The following is a 20,958-nucleotide window of genomic DNA, read 5'->3' on the forward strand; positions in this document are numbered from 1 at the left end:
TCAGTTAACCTGCTGGTGATGGTAATGAAGTGAAAGGTCTTGGTTGTTATATAATGCCAATTGCATTATATAGTGGACTGTAATGTACCTTTTCAATTGGAATAAGTCAGACAATATTTCAGTATTTCTGATTGTACTACCATGGGAGGATCTTGCTGTAATTTATGTTTAAAAAAAAACTAATAATCGGTTAAATGTGCCTTTCAAGGGGTTAAATACACCTAACATCAGAACTGTAAAATATCAGAATTCTGATGAGGTGTCTGAACCAGGGTCGTTTGAATTTTTAAAAAAAGTCTATAGATCCAGGGACTGGATTCTCCGCCGGTGGAATGCTCCGTTTTACCGGCAGCCCGGGGGTTTCCCGACGGCGTGGGGCAGCCCTACAATGGGAAACTCCATTGACCAGCTGGCGTAACGGAGCATCCCACCAGCGGGATGAAACGGAAACGTGGCTTGGCGAGACGGAGAATCCAGCCCAATATCCATGGAGGATGGAGGCACAACTCCGCTGGCGGGATTCTCCGACGTGCCGGCAGCCCCCCCCACCACCCATCCCACTGGCTGATGGGACTTGTCATGGTGAGTGATGGCCCTGTGAAAGGACTCTGGCTCTCCGCCCAAGCTCAGCGACAAGGCCCTAATGGCCCTCCTCCATTTAGGACCAGTGGGATATCCTTTGAACCTGTGGTGGGAGCCGTAGGACTACCAACATCACCACCAAGGCTTGGGCCGAGATTGCCATGGCGATCAGTGCCAACAGTCCTTAGAAGATGACTGCTATCCAGTGCAGAAAAATGGAGGAATGATTCCATGTGCTCTGTTACAATAGGAAAAGATCCCAGATCGGAGCTCAGGCCACTCATCACCTTTGGGGAACTGGTAGCAGAGCTGGTCGGCAAGGACCGAGACTTCGCATGTGCCATAGGTGAGATTGGTGTCTTCCAACAAGCCAATAAAGGTTCATCCAGTAATCTTTGCACTGGGAGTCGCTTTACTGTTGGTGACTATCCAGCCAATCACTAATTATCTCTTCTCTCTATTATAGCCAGCATCAAGAAAGGAAGGAGGCACACTGCCAGCCAGACCGTCAGCCCCATCCCCCAGACCACCTTGGATAATGAACTTGAGGACTCACTAGATACCGAGCCATTACAACATTCACGTCCACCCTCCTCTAACACAGAGACATACATCTTGGTGGGACCCATTTTTAGAGCTGCCTCAGAGTCATCATCTAGTGAGCACAGATTTGGGTACACAGCAGGTAGAGGCAGTTCACCAACTCTCGGAGCATTGCTGGAGGTCAGGCAGCTGCTGAGTCCATGTCTGATGACGAGCCTCTGGAATCGATCCTCAGAGAGACTTTGGAGCTCCAAAGAGAGGCAGGTGTACAGTAGGCAGGGTTGTCAGAGGCCATTACCAGATTAGAACGGAGGATGGAGAAGCCCGTCCACATTTAGTCTGATGTGGCATTGACATGCCCATGCATTGAGATCACCATTTAAGGGTGGCAGTCACCATGGAGACCTTGGTCCAAAAGGTTGTGCACACCATCTCTATAGTTGTGAGTGGATGCATCAGTGGTTATGCGAGAGGGGTGCAGGGCACCTTTACCTCCCTCCAGGAACCCCTTTTCCTCAATGAGTGAGGAGGGACTTCCGGGCACCCTCAGGAAGGAGGAGTGTCAGTGGAACACCCTGGGCCAATCCACCCAGGAGTCTGCTGGGCTGTCCAGCTGCTCCAAGTCCCCTCTGCCTGTCACCCCCCATCAATTCCAGCTGCTCAGATCGAAGGTGATGCACCTGCAGGAGACCAAAAGCAGGCTGGGGCCTTCCAGGCCTCTGCCCTGAAGAGGACACATACCTAGGTGTAAAGGTGCTAAATACATACATTTGTAATAAGAATCCATGGGAAGTGGGTTTATAAGTAAATGGATTAGGTGTGAAAAAATTGCATTGAGAGATAGATAGGGATTTGGTTTTTCAGTTGGTATATTTTGCAAAGGGGATTAAGGAACTTTTACAACTTACAAAGGTTTCATGAGTAAACAAGGGAATGTTATAAAATGTTATTTGACCTGAACATAGAGGCAATAAGAAGGTTTGAAAGATTTTTAAATTTTGGAAAAGTTGATTTCAATGAGGTGCTGAAGACAATGGAATCAAAGATTAACAGAAAAATATTGAGATGGGCTGTGCTGGCTGTGCGGCTAAGATTGCCTGGGGACAGCTCTGTATTGAGAGAAGGTGCAAAACCTGAAGCAGCCATCCAGAAAATAAAAGAGGCTTTGTTTCAGAAAGCAGTCTTGTTTCTTGATTTTCTTGAATTTCCCCCTACAGAGTGGAAGTGAGTGAGAAGGGTATGCAGCCAAGGTGGTGTTTACTTGTGTGTTCTGACTATGGTTTTTTGGGGTGATATTTTGAAAGACTGTTTTAACTATGTAACTTTAATCTTAGGTGCCTAAGTTTTCTTTTCTTCCCGTTAACAAATATTTTATTTATTTTTTACTCCAAAAAGAGCTGCTGGAATTCTGTGCCCCGGAGATCAGTGGTTTATTTCTCTGTTTTCAGACTACAAAAAGAAGAGTTATGATCAGTAAGACAAATTTCCCTCTGGGGTTTGGCTTGCTCAACAAATAACATCTGCTGTGGTCATAACGCTGAGTCAAGTCAACTTTAACATACATACAAATCCCTTGCAACTTTAAGACTTCAACTCTAGTTGCCTACTCTACCTTAACTCCAAAAGCTTCCAGCCCACCTTAACTGCTGTAGATACACACTTCACAACTACTTGCTAAATCTCTCTCTACTGAAAACAACTTCCTACCAAAGACTGCAGCCTTCTCAAAATGACAAAGACTGCACTGTACTCTGCCAGCAGGTTTTGGGGTGGCGTGGGTTGGTTACAATGGGATATCTCATTGACTACCAGTGGAAAGATAGAATCTCATCGCCAGTGAACAGAGCACCACCGAGAAACACATGGCTGGGAATTCAAGAATCCAGCACTTAATTCCAAATGTATTATTGAATTCTTGAATTCAAATTGCCATGGTGGGATTCGAACCTGTGACCCCAAATCTTGCTCTGGAGCTCTGGATTGTTAGTCCAGTAACAGTACCACTACGCCACCACCTCTCCGCCATTTTGTGATATCCGACCCAAGCAACACAACTAACAACTTCTAACCAAATATTTACTCTTGTTGACCAATCAAAAGAGTGCTTCTGTCTCTCCTACAACAAACTAACCTTAACTCGTACCCAATATTAACAACTGTTGACCAATGTGGTGGTATGTATTAGGGGTAGTACGGTACCTGTGAAGCCAAGAGGCTATTGGCAGACAGACACTGGTTCCTGGTTGGATCTGCCGCCTGCTGGCTCCACCCAGCAAGGCGGAGTATAAGAGCCCGGGTTCTCCCAGCAGCCGCATTCTGTAACTGAGCTGCTGGGGAACAAGTCTTGCTTAATAAAGCCTCGATTGACTTCATCACTTCTCGACTTGTGAATAATTGTTGCGCTACAATTTATTAAGCAGACTTAAAAAGACTATGGAGCTCCGGATCGCCCCGGAGTGTCTGCGAATCAGCCCCCATGCAGCAAACTCGGCGGCCGTGTTTAAACACTGGCTAGCATGCTTCGAAGGTTACCTTCGAACGGCCCCCGGCCGGACCATGGAAGACCAGAAAATGCAGGTCCTGCATTCCCGACGGCGCTCACCATGCTGAAAGGAGACTACATTCGGCCCATAAACCAGGTCTACGCACGTGACCAACTTGCGACGAGATGGCAAATCCCCGGAGAATCGCTAGACGAGTTCTACAGCGCACTGTTGATATTGGGAAGGAGCTGCAACTGCCCGTCGGTGAGTGCAAACGAGCATACGGAGCTCCTAATCAGGGATGCTTTTGTGGCAGGTATGACTCCTTCTCAAATTCGCCAGAGACTGTGAGAGAGAGACTCGTTAGGACTCACAGAAGCACGGGCCCTTGCGGCCTCCTTCGACGTGGTCTCACAAAATGCCCGCACCTAGGGCCCCGACCGCGCGGCAGCCCCTTGGGCTCCGTGGACCCCCGTTGCGACCGACTCCCCGGAACACCCCCCCCCCCGCCCCCCCCCCCCCCCTGCAAGCCTGCGCGGCCAGAGCACCAGACCATCCGGGCGGGCCCCGCTGCTATTTTTGCGGGTAGGCGAAACACCTCCGGCAGCGCTGCCCGGCCCGCTCAGCTATCTGTAAAAGTTGCGGCAAAATGGGGCATTACTCAACGGTGTGCCAGTCCCGGGGGGTCGCCGCTATCTCCGGGGGAGAACGGGGACAGCAGACTCAACCCCCCCCAACGATCTATGTGCGGCCCGCAAGCACCGCCATTTTGGGTCCCGGACACCATGCGGGGAGGATGGGCGCTGCCATCTTGTGACCCCCGGCCACGTGCGATCCATGGGGGTGGCCATTTTGTCCGCCCCTGACCGCATGCGATCCATGGACGCCGCCATCTTGGCTGATCGCCAAGGACCACCGCATAGACGGCTCCACGGGGTCTGAAGAAAACGCCGCGATGCAACAGCCACGACTGGCTTCGGTGACCCTGGACCAATCGCGGCCCCGGACGCTCCAAACGGCAACAACAACGGTGCTAGTCAACGGGTACGAGACACCATGCCTGATCGACTCTGGGAGCACGGAAAGTTTTATCCATCCGGATACCGTAAGACGCTGTTTTCTTTCCATTCGTCCGAGCACCCAAAAGATTTTCCTTTCCGTAGAGATCAAAGGGTTCTGCATCGCGAACCTAACGGTGCAAGGGAGGGAGTTTAAGAATTATCGGCTTTATGTCCTCCCCCAACTCTGCGCTCCCACTCTCTTTGGGTTAGATTTCCAATGTAACCTCCAGAGCCTAACGTTCCAATTTGGCGGCCCTATACCCCCACTCACTATCTGCAGCCTCGCGACCCTCAAGGTTGAACCGCCTTCCTTGTTTGCGAACCTCACCCTGGATTGCAAACCCGTCGCCACTAGGAGCAGACGATACAGCGCCCAGGATCTGAAGTTTATCCGGTCTGAAGTCCAGCGGCTGCTGAAGGAAGGCATAATCCAGGCCAGCAATAGTCCCTGGAGAGCCCAGGTGGTAGTTGTGAAGACCGGGGAGAAACAGAGGATGGTCATAGACTATAGTCAGACCATCAATAGGTACACGCAGCTCGATGCGTACCCTCTCCCCCGCATATCCGACATGGTCAATCGGATTGCACAGTACAAAGTCTTTTCTACCGTGGACCTCAAGTCCGCATACCACCAGCTCCCCATCCACCTGAGTGATCGCAAGTGCACAGCCTTCGAGGCAGACGGGCGGCTCTACCATTTTTTAAGGTTCCCATTTCGCGTCACGAACGGAGTCTCGGTCTTCCAACGGGAGATGGACCAAATGGTTGACCAGCACGGTTTACGGGCCACATTCCCATACCTCGACAATGTAACCATCTGCGGCCATGACCAGCAGGACCACGACGCCAACCTCCGTAAATTCCTCCAGACTGCTAACGCCCTGAACCTCACCTATAACGAGGAAAAATGCGTTTTTAGCACTAACCGTCTGGCCATCCTGGGATTCGTAGTGCGTAATGGAGTGATAGGCCCCGACCCTGAACGCATGTGCCCCCTTATGGAATTTCCCCTCCCCCACTGCTCCAAAGCTCTGAAACGCTGCCTGGGCTTCTTCTCGTACTACGCCCAGTGGGTTCCCCAATACGCAGACAAGGCCTGCCCGTTAATCCAGTCCACTACCTTCCCCCTGTCGACAGAGGCCCGCCAGGCCTTCAGCCGCATCAAAGCGGATATCGCAAAGGCCACGATTGGCGCAATCGACGAGTCCCTCCCCTTCCAAGTCGAGAGCGACGCATCTGATGTAGCTCTGGCGGCCACCCTAAACCAAGCGGGCAGTCCCGTGGCTTTTTTCTCCCGGACCCTCCACGCCTCAGAAATCCGCCATTCCTCAGTGGAAAAGGAAGCCCAAGCCATAGTGGAAGCTGTGCGACATTGGAGGCATTACCTGACCGGCAGGAGATTCACTCTCCTCACTGACCAACGGTCGGTAGCCTTTATGTTCGATAATGCACAGCGGGGCAAAATCAAGAACGACAAGATCTTAAGGTGGAGGATTGAGCTCTCCACCTATAACTATGAGATCTTGTATCGTCCCGGAAAGCTGAATGAGCCGTCCGATGCCCTATCCCGCGGCCTCCAAGCCCTCCACGAGGACCTCTGCCACCCGGGGGTCACTCGATTCTACCATTTTGTGAAGTCCCACAACCTCCCCTACTCTGTCGAGGAGGTCCGTACAGCCACCAGGAACTGCCAAATCTGCGCAGAGTGCAAACCACACTTTTTCAGGCCAGATAGAGCGCACCTGATAAAGGCTTCCCGTCCCTTTGAACGCCTCAGTTTGGATTTCAAAGGCCCCCTCCCCTCCACCGACTGCAACGCGTACTTCCTAAAGGTGGTGGATGAATACTCCTGTTTCCCCTTCGCCATCCCCTGCCCCGACATGACCGCGGCCACAGTCATTAAAGCCCTCGGCACCATCTTTACATTGTTCGGTTTCCCCGTGTACATCCATAGCGACAGGGGGTCCTCCTTCATGAGCGACGAACTGTGTCAGTTCCTGCTCAGCAAGGGCATTGCCTCGAGCAGGACGACCAGTTACAACCCCCGGGGGAACGGTCAGGTAGAGAGGGAGAACGGTACGGTCTGGAAGACCGTCCTACTGGCCCTACGGTCCGGAAATCTCCCAGTTTCCCGTTGGCAGGAAGTCCTCCCAGATGCCCTCCACTCCATCCGGTCGCTGCTGTGTACCACCACTAATCAAACGCCTCACGAGCGCCTCCTTGTCTTCCCTCGGAACCCCTCCTCCGGAACGTCGCTGCCAACCTGGCTGGCAGCCCCAGGACCCATCTTGCTCCGAAAGCATGTGCGGGCACACAAAGCGGACCCGTTGGTCGAGAGGGTTCACCTTCTCCACGCAAACCCTCAGTACGCCTATGGCGTACCCCGACGGCCGACAGGACACGGTCTCCCTGCGGGACCTGGCGCCCGCCGGAAACACACACACACCCCCAACACCAATCACCCCCTCCCTCCCACCGGCGCACCCCACGGCCACTCCCTTCCCAGGTGGATTGGTCCTCCTCCCGTGCCCGCCCAGGAGTAAAGAACCAGGGACGAACAGCGCAATGCTCCCAGAGACGACAGGGCCCGAGCCAGCACCTGCACCACCACCAGGGCTGAGGTGATCGACAAGGACGACCAGGGCACCCGCTCGACTCGTGGAATCCGCGTCACAAAAATCTGTAAATAATTCTGACAAAACCTGTAAATAGTTAACTGTTGAGCTCAATGCATAGCCACTGTACGAAAATAGTTCCAGGACCAGCTTTGTAAACCCCTACCAAATTGCGACCCACCACCCCACCAGTTCCTTTTAACAAGGGGTGAATGTGGTGGTATGTATTAGGGGTAGTATGGTACCTGTGAAGCCGAGAGGCTATTGGCAGACAGACACTGGTTCCTGGTTGGATCTGCCGCCTGCTGGCTCCACCCAGCAAGGCGGAGTATAAGAGCCCGGGTTCTCCCAGCAGCCGCATTCTGTAACTGAGCTGCTGGGGAACAAGTCTTGCTTAATAAAGCCTCGATTAACTTCATCACTTCTCAACTTGTGAGTAATTGTTGCGCTACAACCAATAGGAGTGTTTGTGGCTTCCCTCCACTAAACTAACCTTAACTTGTATCCTTTTGAACAGAGGCCCTGGTTCATCTAGTCCTCAAGCCATCATTCTAGCCAATCAGCATTCTAGTCTTGGCTTTGCTTTACCACTAATACTGGACTCACTGGAACTCAAATGTGCACTCTCTTCCACTCTGTTGGGGAAATTTCTGAAACAACAACTCTTTTAGTTCTTCCTTACCGCTACATTACGATATTTGGCACTTAAAAATGCATACTTAAAGACTTCCCACATAAAGGAGTTTCATCACTAAGCTTATGTACAGTACAATTTGATAACATAAGCCTTCTTAATTAAATAAATCGTAAATAAGATGAAGTCGAATGTAAAGTTGCATATCACAAACAGCTGAGAAGGCTGACTGTATATTTTGAAATTAAACTGAGGTGCAGTATTGTTTTGACAGGTATCAGGATACACCATGGTACTGTGATCAGTTTTGGTTCATCATTTAGACGAGGGAAGACAGTGTAAGCTAACAGAGCAAGTAAGAAGAAGAATTCCATAAAGCCTATGTTCAAATAATACATGACTGTTGCACTAATAGTGAATCGTAATACAGGAAAGTTTCAGCTTAATTGTAGTGTAAGGGGAGTTTGCCACTTTCTCCATGAGAAAATTAGTGTGCAATTGATTTTGGCTTGTTTTGCTTTCAAAACCCATGTCCTTTGCTCCACATGTGAATTCCCTTGATCATTTGTGCCAAACATCCTCATGATTTTGTTTTGTTTCCTACTACCCCTGTTCTGTATGATATCGAAAGACACAAAGCAGAGATGAAGGGGGTGATTTTGAGCCCTCTCTCGGTCTTTCCATCCATGAGAAAATAGGCTCAAAATCCTGAGAGAAGCAAAAAACTTGATTTTCTCTGGCGTGATTTGCTTTTGGAATCTTACCTGTCCCCCCACCACCCCCTGCCAGTGGAGTAGTGCGGATCGTGCGGCATCAGACCAGGAACCTTATGTTAACACTGTTTAAATAAATTTAGAGTACCCAATTACGCAAACACGAGAAGAATGTGCAAAATCCACACGGACAGTGACCCAGGACCAGAATCGAACCCGGGTCTTCAGTTCCGTAGGCAGCAGTGCTAACCACTGCGCCACCGTGCTGCCCCTCATTTTAATACATTGCCATGTCATTAACGAGGACCCTCTCCAGGCCTTCCCCCCTCATGGAATTTTGACCCAGCCCTGGTGTCATGTCACGCCGGCATCATTTACACTAAATCTGGCCAAGCGTGAGGCAGTCGAGGGGATCTCTCCGGGGGTGCAGAGGCAGGTATAGCCCCCCAAGAGGGTAAAGGGACATGCTGGGGAGTATCTTGGGCACGGCCCCTGGCACATGGTGGCTCTGCCAGGTTGGAACTGCCAGGTTGACACTCCGTTTATTTTCCACCAGGACTGACACTTTGCCATTTTTTGGCAAAATTCCACCCAAAGTGTTCTGAGACTAAACCTCTACAACAGAAGACAGCAGCTCACTCACTGTTAACTTGTTTCTGGAAGTTTATCTGCACTTGTGTTATGTTGGTTTAAAATTCCAACAATGATAAATGAGTTCCACAGCAAATGTCAGCATTAGCCCCCATTGTCTAGATTGGCACAAATGCCTGTCCAGATCTTTCAGTGTAAATGCAATCCAGAAAATATAGTGCTGAGTGTAAGTTGACCTCTTGATTTTGTTCCCTTTGTATTGGGATTGATTGATGAGCATATCCACTGGCCCACATAGTATGAAACAATAACATGCTTTGTCAGGTCTTGAAATATTCTTGTATATGGCCAAATCAATGGTATGAATTTGTTAAAGTTGTAGAGATAGAAGAAAAACAAATACACTTTGACATTAAGGTTGTGTTATTTTGTAAGTCGAATCAATGCATTAAAATGTTTCTCTCACAGATAGATTCCATATGTGCAAAGGTTGATGAAAAACATACCTGTGTTGGATACTTTTCTTCTGCAATTTGCTTATAATAATTGAAAATATGGAAAACTGTGTTAAATAACGCACATAAATTCATATAATGAAATATCTTTTGGAAAGCAAGCGAGCTGTCAATATTAATTTACTTGAAATGAATCTTTTTTAATTGATCATTTAAAAAAACAATGCATAGATATGATGTTGAAACGAGAGGCAATAGATGAGATATGTTTGGCCAAAAATAAAATGTTTATCCAAAATTCACAAGGATTGCGCTTTTCCTGCAAAAGAAAGAACCGTTTGCCAGAAAGATGCAAATCAGGTGCACCTTTTATATCAGAAAATTAACCAATTTCCTTGTATGTTCTAATTACCAGTCATGTGAATGAAACAGCTCCTACAATAGAGAAGCATTGACATCCGCTAAAAGGAAACTGCTGACTTGATTGAAAGCAACCTCTGAGGGCTTTCAGCTGGTGGGAGTGTGTGTTATCTCGCTCTGCACAGCTATTCAGGGATATGGGGAGCAAACCATAAAGCATGAAATTAACTGTATTTCAAGTGAATCCTGCTAATGTGATATAACTGCACATTCGGTACACAGCTGTTGATATGAATCGTGAATACGTATACATTGTTAGGCCTGTGGATGCATGTCAGAACTACTACCCAGTGTAGTCAGCAGCCAGTAAATGTGATACTGTGCTCTTCATCTCATCGTTTCTGACCAGATAACAACTCCTGGAATTGTTATCAACAACGAGGAAAGACAAGCATTTATCTTCTTGTACAGTGACATAATAGCAAAAAGTTCTTACACAATCTTAGCTGAGAGTCCAAGTTGACTGACTGCTCTTTTTCTTTCCCAACAAAGGAATATTTTTCATGTAATTTTAATGACCTTTAAAAACAAGCTTGTTGAAAGCTAAGCTCAGCTTTCAGGTTCCAGATTACCTGATTTAATCTTTGCATTTTATCATATTAATTTAAAACAGGCCAACATTTTATTTCTAGAAAAGTGGTTCAAAAAGACAGTTTCACAGTCTGTAGCTACACAAATAAATGAACACACCTTAGTGTTAAGTCGCTAAACAGTTAATTCGAATGCAGGCAATTTTCATCTTCATCTGTACAAGCAAAAATAAAATTCTATACATTTGTGTTGATAAAACCTTAAATTGAGCTGAGTGCAGTCTATGCAGTTTATTATAAGCCCTGTGCTTTATATGCCATTAGTCTGCTGCACACAAAAAGGCAGTTCTGAATAATCTTGTTGCCACATTTGGAGAAACATTGTGGAGGAAGAAACAGAAGCAAATTTATGTTTTCTAATATACGAGTAATGCATGCATTTCGGCTTTGTGTAAACAAGCTTTGGTTTTCGCAGTGCCACTGAATTTCTGTTGTGAGCCAGCATTAACTAAAGATTTTTCAAAACAAGTCAATGTCATTAAAAAGGTGTTCTAGGAGACGATTGTAGTGTGTGACCCTTGTCCAAGTGATGTGGAACAGATTAGTTTTTTCCTGTCAAACTGTTCAATTTATGGCAGTTTCACACCAAAGGCTCACTGAGCCTTTCAGTGCATTCACAGGTTACGATTTTGCCCAGGGATGCATTGATCTGTTGACAATATTTTCCTCTGAGTGCCTTTCCTTGGTATTTATAGCAGCCCATTTTCCAAAGATATAAAAGCACTACTGACACCAGCACAAATCTAAAAGGACCTGCTCCAATTGTCCTCTTACATGAGTAAGATGTGTTAAAAAAACATTTAAAGAGTATTTAATGTTTTAAATGAGTGACTCCCATCACTGCTAAAAATTCAAAGTACTTTCAGGTGTCTTTTTCCAGTTATTCATCTTAGATTTAAGTAGAGTGAGTGCCAAGTGCTTGATACATGTTGCATTGTTAGTACTAACTAGCAGATTAAAATATTCAACTCAGCACATTAGCAGGACTAATACAAATCATTTTTATTTGACGAATTGTTACCAACAGTTTGAGTGTTCTAAAATTGAATCAAACATATACAGCTGATGGAATATTGCACTTGCCCAATTATTAAGTCAATAATCTCCTTTCGAAAAGGAAATCTACCACCGTGAACTGGTCTGGACTGCGCGTGACTCCACACGTGGTTAACTCTTAAATACCCTCTGAAATAGCCTAGCAAGCCTCGCAGTTGGATCAAACCACTACAAAATCAATAGAAAGGAATGAAATCAGACAGACTACCCAACATCAACCCAGACACCCGAAACAACAGCAAACCCAGCCCTGTCGATCCTGCAAAGTCCTCCTTCCTAACCTTCCTAACATCTGTGGGCTTGTGCCAAAATTGGAAGAGCAGTTTCACAGACTAGTCAAACAATAGCCAGACATAGCCATACTCACGGAATCATAGGGGTGGCACAGTAACACAGCGGACAGCACAGTTGCTTCACAGCTCCACGGTCCCAGGTTCGATTCCCGGCTTGGGACACTGTCTGTGCGGAGTCTGCACGTTCTCCCCAGGTCTGCGTGGGTTTCCTCCAGGTGCTACGGTTTCCTCCCACAGTCCAAAGTTGTGCAGGTTAGATGGATTGGCCATGCTCAATTGCCCTGAGTGTTCAAAAAGGTTAGATGGGGTTACTGGGTTATGGGGATAGTGTGGAGGTTTGGGATTAGGCAGGGTGATCTTTCCATGGCCTGTGCAGACTCGATGGGCCGAATGGCCACTTTCTGCACTGTAAATTCTATGTCTACTACCTCACAGATAATGTCCCAGACACTGCTATCAACATCCCTGGATATGTCCTGTACCACAGCAGGGAACACCCAGCAAAGATGGGCAGCACAATAGCACAAGTGGATAGCACTGTGGCTTCACAGTGCCAGGGTCCCAGGTTTGATTCCCCACTGGGTCACTGTCTGTGCGGAGTCTACACGTTCTCCCTGTGTCTGCGTGGGTTTCCTCCGGGTGCTCCGGTTTCCTCCCACAGTCCAAAGACGTGTAGGTTAGGTGCATTGGCCATGATAAATTGCCCTCAGTGACTAAAAAGGTTAGGAGGGGTTATTGGGTTACTGGGATAGGGTGGAAGTGAGGGCTTGAGTGGGTCGGTGCAGACTCGATGGGCCGAATTGCTTCCTTCTGCATTGTATGTTCTATGTTCTATAAAGATGGCAACACAGTATTATAGAGTTGGGAGAGAGTTGCTCCGAGAGTCCTCACCATAAACAGACCCATGAAGTCTCATGGCATCAGGTCAAACATGGGCAAGGAAATCTTCTGGTGACTACCACATACCGTCCCCCCTCAGTTGATGAATCAGTACTCCTTCATATTGAACACCACTTGGAAGCACTGAGGGTGGCAAGAGTACAAAATATATTCTGGGTGGGGTCTTCAATGTTCATCACCAGGAATGACTCAGCCGCACCACGACTGACAGAGCCCTAAAGGATAAAGCTCCTAGACTGGGTCTGTGGCAGGTGGTAAGACAACCAAGTGGGAGAAACACACCTGACATCATCCTCAGCAACCTGCCTGCCGCAAATGTATCTGAGCATGACAGTCTTGGTAGGAGTGACCATCGCAGTCTTTGTGGAGACAAAGCCCCATCTTCATATCGGGATTGCTCTCCATCATGTTGTGTGGCACTATCACCGTGCTAAATGATTTCAAACAGATCTCGCAACTCAAGGCTGGACAACCATGAGGCGCTGTGGGTCACCAGCAGCAGAAGAACTGTACTCAGCCATAATCAGTAAACCTATGGTCCGGTAAATCTCCCACTACCATTACCACCAAGCCAGGTGATCAATCTTGGTTCAATGAAGAGTGCAGGGGGCATGATAAGAGCAGCACCAGGCATACCGAAAAATGACATGTCAACCTGATGAAGCTACAACACGGGACAACTTACATGCCAAAATACATAAGCAGCAAGTAATAGACAGAGATGAGGAATGCCACAACCAATGGATCAGTTCTAAGATCTGCAGTCCTACCACATCCAGCTGTGTATGGTGCTGGACAATTAAACAACTCTTTGTTTAATCCACAAATATCCCCATCCTCAATGATTGAGGAGCCCAGCACATCAGTGCAAAAGATCAGGCTGAAGCATTCGCAACAATCTTCAGTCAGAAATGCTGAGTGGATGATCCTACTGAGGTCCCCATAATCACAGACGTCAGTTTTCAGCCAATTCGATTCATTCCATCTGCTATCAAGAAATGGCTGAAGGCATTGGGTGCTGCAAAGGCTATGGGCCCTGACAATATTCCAGCAATAGTACTGAAGATTTGTGCTCCAGAGCTTTCCGTGCCTCTCGCCAAATTGCTCCAGTATAGCTGTATCACTGAATCTCCCAGCAAAAAGCCGAACAAATCCAACCTGGCAAATAGCCACCCCATCAGTCTACTCTTGAACATCGGCAAACTGATGGAAGGGAGTCATCAACAGTGCTATCAAGTGGCACTTGCTCAGCAACAATCTTCCCACTGACGTTCCTTTCAGGTTCCGCCAAGGTCACTCAACTCCTGACTTTGGTTCAAACATGGACAAAAGAGCAGAATTCCGGTGGTGAGAGAACAGTCACTGCCCTTGACATCATGGCAGCATTTGGCCGAGTGTGCTGAAATTAAAAAAATTAAAAATTGGCAATTGTACAAAAATAGGAGGAACTATAGGCAGAGAATTGATATCATAAAATTACAAAGTGATAGATCATGTGAATGGGCAAATCTCTTGCAGATGAATTTCAAAGTAGACAAATATGAGAAGAACATCTCCTTTGGATTTAAAAAAAAGTTCAGGGTACTTTCTAAGGGGTAGAAGCCCAGGTTCGAACATGCCTGGAGTATGGTGAACAGTTCTGAAAGCCACACCTTAGATCTATTTTCCTTGGAGAGAGTGCAGCACAAATTTAACAGAATTATGGCTGGCCCCCAAGGGTTAAGTTGAGGAGAGATTACACAAAATGAGGTTGTATTCAAAAACAAAATGTGCAGTTGCTGGTAATCGGAAATAAAAACACAAAATAATAGAAATACTCAGCAGGCCAGACACCTGTGGAGGGAGGGAATCAGGGTTGAGGAAAGTGGAGATCTGGATGCAGGTCCGATTTCAGTTCACAAACCTGATGCCAACATGTGCATCATGATTTTCTGGATCCTAATGATCATAGAGATGTGTCTGCCGTCCAATTAACAGCTAGGGGTTGAGCAGGAATTGCACACTTTGTGAATGACATTGAGAAAATTGAGTGGAACTTCATATTCAGCGTGACCAGGGGAAATGGAGAGCTGAGGCCAGGGTAGTGTAGGAAAACAATGATCAGTACATTTTTGTCCAAACGTTCAATTTCTTACACTGAATAAAACAGTTTCAGTGCTCTGTGCCGCTGCCACTGTTCCCACCAGGTTGCAGTTGTTCAGCGCCAGGGAGCTCGCAATGGCTGCCCAAAATCCCCCACCCCCCAGGAAAATATTGCAGTCAGAAGGCGAGCTCTTGACCTCAACCTGCCCAATTAAGGAGGCCTTTCCACCTGCTCCCTCGCCGTGCTCTGGAAAATCATCGTAGTCAATAACTGAGGTGACAGACCAGAAAGCAGGCTGTCAGCGTCATTCTCTTTTGCCCCAGCTTGGGATGGGAAAGTCCAGCCTGTTCAGGGATGTGACCCTGCTGAGAGTTTCCAACATTTTCTGTTATTTATTTAAGGCTCTATTCCCTGAAATGTAAATAGTTGAGAGATGATATGATAGGCATTCTACAGATATTAAGGGGAACTGAGACGGTACTTAGAGATAAAATATTTTTGCTTGTTGTGGCATCTGGGGTGAGAGGTCATAGTCAAAAAAATTAGTGAGGTCTCTCAGAAGTGAAATTTGATAACACTTCTGCCTGGAAAGGGTAGTAGACTTTTGAAACTCAATTCCACAAAAGGCAATTGATTCCAGATCAATTTGTTAAAGTTAAAACTGAGGTTGATGATTTTGTTTTACTGATCAAAGGGATATGGGACATAGGCAGGCATGGGGAATTAGGTCACAGACCAACCATGATTTCATTGAATGACAGGACATGCTCGAGGGGCTACATAGATGCCTCCTGTTTGGACAGGGTGGATCGCAACAAGCTTTTTCCAAGAGTGGGGGTGTCAATTACAAGGGGTCACGATTTCAAGGTGAGAGGGGGAAAGTTTAAGGGAGATGTGTGTGGAACGTTTTTTACGCAGAGGGTGGTGGATGCCTGGAACGCTTTGCCAGCGGAGGTGGTAGAGGCGGGCACGATAGCATCATTTAAGATGCATCTAGACAGATATATGAACGGGCGGGGAACAGAGGGAAGTAGATCCTTGGAAAATAGGCGACAGGTTTAGATAAAGGATTTGGATCGGTGCAGGCTGGGAGGGCCGAAGGGCCTGTTCCTGTGCTGTAATTTTCTTTGTTCTTTGTTCTTTGTTTCACAGGGTCCTTAAGTTCTTGAGTGTGGGTAGGCTCATCAACTGGGGCAAATGAGGCACTGCGTCACCAAGAATTGTCACGGATTTCTGCTCTATGGATGTTTGCATCTCTTTAGAGACCATTGCAAAAGTTGGAACTTTCCATTATGTCTCTCTCTTTCATCTCTTAGCAATGGTCATCCTGAAAACATTATGGCTTAATGGCTCTTTGGGTCCAAGCCAACGTGGTGCGGTACATCCACCCCCCCCCTGCCACATGAGGAAGCCACCAGCTAAATGGAGGCAGCCCCCCAGCAGCTGCTCGGGGGTGCAGGGAAGGATTTTTTAAGCAAAGCAGGGGTCGCCGAATGGGAAAGCAGCCCTGCATCCCCAACGATACCCCAGAGGAATTTCCCGTCCAGCATTTGGTGCTGCAATTTTTTGAAAACATTTTCTTGCCCACCTGCTGTAAGCTTTGGGCCCCTGGTTGCCTGCCTGCCTCATTAGGGACCCCTGCCCCTGGTGCTGCCGCTGAGGTGGATTAACTGCCAACCCTCTGTTTAGGCTGGCAGTTATTGTGGGGGTGGACTGTCATCCTGAATAGGATTCTAACACCTGCAGCAGACACTTAATTGGCTGCCACCTGTAAAATTAGGAGATGTGTATGGCTGGCCGGCAATGTATGGTGGAGACATTCTTTCCCTGCTGATATTGGGTCTTGTGCTCAATCAGCAAAATTCACTCCATTAATTAGCCTGCAAGCCTCACTTGTTGACCAACTGACCATCTCCCTCTCTTGGCTCTAATACACCCTGTGCACACATTAAACATGTTGCGCTGTGATGAATGGAATTAATTGTTATATATTATATTTTATAATTGTGGTAATGTTATTAAAAACTCTGGGTTCAAATATCTACAGGCAATATGTCAGCTAAAATGGTGATTAGGGAGTCATAAAGGTAAGGGAATCGTTGATTTTAGCCATGTTTAGCTTGTTTACAGAGAGATGGGTTTATAGAAAGGAGGTTCCCTGGGGTGTAAATAATTAATGAGGACTGCTGTTTAGTCCTAGATAAGCAAGTCATGGGACATCTTAGTGGGATACAAATGATGTAATTAATGGGAGGAGCCAAGTTTGTCTGTGGTTTTGGAAGTTTTGCCATAGGATTTGAGTCTAATAAGACAGAAGGATTTTCAGGTTGTTCTTAAAAGGATCTCTCTCCAATGGTCTGCACAGAGATCAGCAAGTAACCCTGATTGCAAGCTTTATTTATGAGTGGATTTTGAAATGTATTGGGTTGCTCAGTTGGCATACATATAGTGACGGGTGTAGATAGTAACTTAAAGTTTTTCCTTTTATGGAAAGATTGTTTAACTGTTAATTGTAAAGTATTTTCTTTTATGTTAATGTGGTTAAATTTGTGTTTAAATTAAAGGTTGTTTTAACATAATATATTGGTCAGAGTCATCACTCCTGGGGCGAAGTATCCTTTCCTCACAGTTTGACAAATTGCAAATTGCTTGGAGTTTCTCATCTGGTGTCCTAACAAAAATTGGGTCTGGTCCGGTATCCTAACATGGGTAAAATATGCATTATTATTGAGACAGCAATCCTTTGTGATGAGCCTCTAATTGCAATTCTTGGAAATTAATTCAGAGTTACTTTTTTCTCAAGTTCACCAAATCATTAATTAATTTACAAGGGGCAGACATAATTCCTTGAGATAAACATCTTATTTTCAGGATACAAATCAAAATATTTGCATAGACCAGAACACCACATTAGGCTGTGTTTATATACAGCCACATACATATATTTCTTCAGTTTTATTAGTCAATTCATTTGAATGGGTGGGCCATTACTGATTCTACAAAATTAAAAAATATAGGAAAGCCATGCGATTGGCACATGAAAATACCATGATTGGGACGTATTTAATGATTTTTTTATAGAACATACAGTGCAGAAGGAGGCCATTCGGCCCATCGAGTCTGCACCGACCCACATTAATCCCTCACTTCCACCTTATCCCCGCAAACCAATAACCCCTCCCAACCCTTATGGACACTACGGGTAATTTAGCATGGCCAATCCACCTAACCTGCACGTCTTTGGACTGTGGGAGGAAACCGGAGCACCCGGAGGAAACCCACGCGGACACGGGGAGAACGTGCAAACTCCGCACAGACAGTGACCCAGCGGGGAATCGAACCTGGGACCCTGGCGCTGTGAAGCCACAGTGCTAATCACTTGTGCTACCGTGCTGCCTGCTGCTAAAATAATTGTCAGCTCCAGGAAAATCCAAAATTAGCAGAATTATTTTGTGAGAAGGGTGGATGCTGAAAAGATGGCCGGACCTCTCCCGCCATTTGTTGAAGAATCCCATTGGCAATGCATCCCCGCCCGTGAGTTTCCTGTTGACGTGTGCTGGCTTCAGTGGGGATTGACAGTGGTGGGAAAAGAGAATCCTACTGCCAGAATACGGCTGCGCCTCCCACCAAACATCGACTAGTTTAGTAATTAATGATTCTCCATTAGCAGGATCCTCTGCCCCATCGGCAGGGTACCCTGACGCGTGGGATGGCCCACAATGGGAAACCCCATTGGCTGGCTGCAAGAACAAAGAATTCCGCTGCTGGTAAGGGCACGCCGTGTAGGAAAATGGGGCTGGGGGGACGTCGAATCCCGCCAAGGGTCTCCCATTTAAGATTGAGTTGAGGAGGAATTTAAGGCCATTATCAGCCATGACCTTACTGAATGACGGAGCAGACTTGGGGGGCAGAATTGTCTCCTCCTCTTTTTTGTGTAGGGATTGGAACTTGGTAATTTGGTGCAGTGAGGTAATCAAGAAAGGTAAGTTGTAAATCTAATTTAAAAGTGCAGTGTGTAGCTTAGTGTCTGATTGGCTGAAGCTGCCCCCACCCCAATTGCTGAATGGCAGTAATCTCAGTCGCCTGAAGCCTGGTTAGTGGCCAAAGGTGTGAATTGTATTGAATTGCATTCTTCTTCTGTAAATAGTGTGAATCATCTTGCTTAGCTGAGTTCTATATAAACACAGGCATAAAATGCACTCAGTATGCTTGCGCAGGGTGAAGTCGAGACATCCTGAGTGAGAGACACCCAGAGTGGGGACGGGTACCTGGTTATTTGGTGCAGTGAGGTAATTCTGTGCAAAGTGGGAGGAGGTGATTTTTCCCTATAGTTTTGTTTTATTTCTTCTGGCTTGTAACTGTTAATCTGCAGAGAGAGATCCAGAGAGCATCCTGGGAAGGTAAGTGATTTTATTACCTTTTCAATTTGTGTGTGTATGTTGGGGGGTGGGGGGGGGGGGGGGACAGAAGTGACATCACGGTAAAGCTGTGACCTGGTTGACTGGTTGGGAATCTGTTAAAATTCAATAAAAAATAATATTGGAAAACAAATCTAATTGATTAACTAGATAGTGGAGTAACTAAACATGAGGGCAGCGATCGGTAGTTAGCATTTAATTTCACAGTACAAATCTAGCGTCAGGGCCATATAGTTAATCGTAACTCAATCTAACAATAATTGAAGTGTTTATTTCAAATTAAATAACTCGTGCTTAAGTGTCACTCAGCGGGGTGCACTGCTCCAACTGGGAGATATGGCAGATCTGTGATGCTTCCAGTGTTCCGGTCGACTACATCTGCAGCAAGTGTAACCAATGGCAGCTCCTCACAGACCGCATGGTTCAGTTGGAGCAGCAATTGGATGCACTTAGGAGCATGCAGGTGGTGGAAAGCATTATAGATAGGAGTTATAGATATGTAGCCACCCAAGGTGCAGGCAGAGAGAAGGGTGACCACCAGAAGATGCAGGCAGTCAGTGCTGTTAGACGTTTTAGTTGCTGTGATATGAAGAGTCTAAAGTTCTGTTCCTTTTGCACAAACACACATTTATTTCCTTCCAACAGCCTTTGCACAAAACTCTCACTATATCAACTGACAGAGGCCACCTGAAGCCCCTTTACATATCAGTGTCAATTAATGGATACGTAACATAAATGAGACAACTTAATTGCAATGTCTCTTCACCCATTACTTAACAGTCTCCCCTTCCTTGGAGAAAAAAATAATAATTAGGAGAAAACAAAATTTCAAGAAACTCAAAAACACACACATGATTTCCCCCCCTTTTTTTTTGTTTGGACGAGAAAGTAAGAAAAAAACAGTCACAGAAACAAGCGCCCTTCATTAACAATATCCAAAAGTTTCTGTGAACTCGCCCCATTTAATTTTGTTATTTCCCCTTTGTCCAACATCTGCTTCAAACTTGCAATGTCTATCCGTAACTTCTTTTCATTGACACTTTTTGTAGAGTGCGCATTTTCCCACAGGGATTTATTGTCAATGTGACAGTCAATAGGTATATTACCCAAATCCCCTAATCCCAAAATTTCTGTCAATATCATACTTATATAAAAGGCCATATCCACCGCCTCTACAAGGCTCAATGGCTCAGCAGCCAAAGTGCTTTTTACCACTCTCCTTATATTCTTTGTTTCCCACACAAGCGGGCAACATTTACCATTGTTCCCCAAAAGGAAAATTATAAAACATCCTGCGCTTGAAACCCCATCACATAAATTTGCGTAGGATGCATCACTATAAACTATGAGTTTCAAGTGCCTGAGGTCACCTAAAACCGGGAACTTCAAAACACACTCCTGCATTTTTAGTTTGGCCAACACTTTATTTGCTCTTATTAAGTCTTCCACTTTGGGATCATTAATTTCTGTACTCAACTCTAAGACATCAAAACTCACGTACGGTCTAGTCTGTCTACCTAA

The 20,958-nt window shown here is 46.3% G+C and overlaps 1 long non-coding RNA gene across 1 annotated transcript in view; it reads right to left on the reverse strand.

The window, feature by feature from the left end:
* Window positions 1-14,237: 14,237 nt before the first annotated feature.
* The window catches only part of LOC140428833 (uncharacterized), a 33,158-nt gene continuing 26,437 nt past the window's right edge, over window positions 14,238-20,958 (reverse strand). Inside the window, exon 4 of the long non-coding RNA XR_011948917.1 lies at window positions 14,238-14,335. This is a non-coding gene — a long non-coding RNA (uncharacterized lncRNA). The remainder of the gene's footprint in view (window positions 14,336-20,958) is intronic.

Source organism: Scyliorhinus torazame, chromosome 8 (genome assembly GCF_047496885.1).
Source record: "Scyliorhinus torazame isolate Kashiwa2021f chromosome 8, sScyTor2.1, whole genome shotgun sequence".
NCBI classification, from domain to species: domain Eukaryota; kingdom Metazoa; phylum Chordata; class Chondrichthyes; order Carcharhiniformes; family Scyliorhinidae; genus Scyliorhinus; species Scyliorhinus torazame.